Source organism: Myotis brandtii, unplaced genomic scaffold, assembly GCF_000412655.1.
Source record: "Myotis brandtii unplaced genomic scaffold, ASM41265v1 scaffold327, whole genome shotgun sequence".
NCBI classification, from domain to species: Eukaryota; Metazoa; Chordata; class Mammalia; order Chiroptera; family Vespertilionidae; genus Myotis; species Myotis brandtii.
The window spans coordinates 300,676-302,389 of record NW_005362585.1 but is presented as its reverse complement, the minus strand read 5'-3'; positions in this window follow the sequence as shown (position 1 = coordinate 302,389).

The window sequence follows — 1,714 nt, the reverse complement described above, 5'->3', positions numbered from 1 at the left end:
CAAAGCAGTTGGGGCAGAGAGGGCCTCCTTGAGAAACACTTGTTGTCAAGGCTCTCTGCTGTCTCTTGGTCCAGGGACGTTGTTTCTCAACTCCAGGGCCCCGACTTGGTCTGCTCCTTTCCTTTCCCCACAAACGTGAGGCTAGAGCTCACTGCCCTAGAACGAGCAAGGCCTTCAGCAGACACGGAGCATCCTGCAGAGAGAGAGACCTGGTGGTATCGCCCATTCTGTGATCCGGAGCTTTGACATCTGAAACTGGTAGACACCTTCAAGGCCGGAGCTACCTGCCTACGGGAGCTCTGGGTGCTGAATGACTTGTTAGAGATCAGGCACATGAGGCATGGATGCGAGGCTGCACAGGAGCAGTCCCAGGCACCCACCAGGCTCCTGCCATGGGTCCCCGGGTGCCCCTTCATCCTCCCAACAAGATGCTGGCTGCCCCTTACAAGAGAGCAGTAGACCAGGAAAGGCTTAGGGGGTGAAGGGGCTAACTTGGCAATGAGACAGCTGCCGCCTCCCTGGGCTCCTGGCCAACACAGCTTTGGCCCTCCACAGGGCAACTGGCTCAGCCCTGAGTGCTGTCTCTTATGTGCAGCCAGGTCCCAAGGCAGCTCTCCCTAGGGTTCTGGGCCCAAGTTATTCAGAGGCAAAAGGAGCCCTGCCGGGGGCTGTTCCCAAGCACTGTGCTATTCTACTCAGAAGGGCGGTCATTTCACCCAACCCTCGGGGCTTGAGATCCAAGGAAGTCCTGAGAGCCATGTGACCTGGCCAGGGGTCACCAGGCAGTATCCCAGAATCTTCAGGCCTGCCCTCTGGACAGCAATTAGGCAAATCCAGGCAGTAACAGCACCTACCTAGCACTAGGTTGCCACCACACCTTTCCTCCATGAATACACACACACCCCAATTTTCTCTTCCTCCTCAGGCCACAGGGAACCAGAGTTACCTCCTCCTAGATGGGTAAGAGTTAGAATCACAACCAGGGGCCCCAGTGGATAAGTGTCCATACAAAACCCTCATTAGACTCTGGCAAAGGGGCCAGAGTCACACACCGGAATCCACAACAGATGGGGGCTAGTCAGACACGCGCCCCAAATAACTATGGGCCAAAATCACAGACAGGAACCCACAATAATACGGGCCATCAGCACCCCATTTCAATGGATGAACATCACAGGCACAGACAGACAGCCCTCCAAGAAGGGGCAATAAGTCACACACCCTTTCCTTGCATTCCCTCCCTGCCCAGGAGGCAGGTTAGGGCCAGTCGCCAGAAGACTCCTTATGGATAAAGACCTCTCCCAGGAACAGGGAGGGACCAGAGTTAGACACACACTCCAAGGATAAAGACCAGGGTCACAGAGATGTTTTCCGTTCTCCCTCCTCCTCCTCCTCCTCCAACTCCTAAGGACCCGAGGCACAGAACACTTTCCCACGCACAGATTAAGTACCAAAGTCACACAGAACAGGCAACACATCCCCACGCCTGTAGATAAGAAACAAAGTCGCAGACACCTGCCTCCCCACGGAGAAAGTTCCGCGTCGCAGACACCACTGCAGCCCACTCCCATCCGTCTCTCCCTTCCCCCAACCCGCGTGCACCCATCCTGCGCCCGGATCGCGCACGAGCCCCTGTTTCTCAAAAGGAGTCAAAATTAAAGACAACCCCTCCCAGGCTCAGACCGCGCACGTTCCTCGGGGGCCGCGGCCCGCA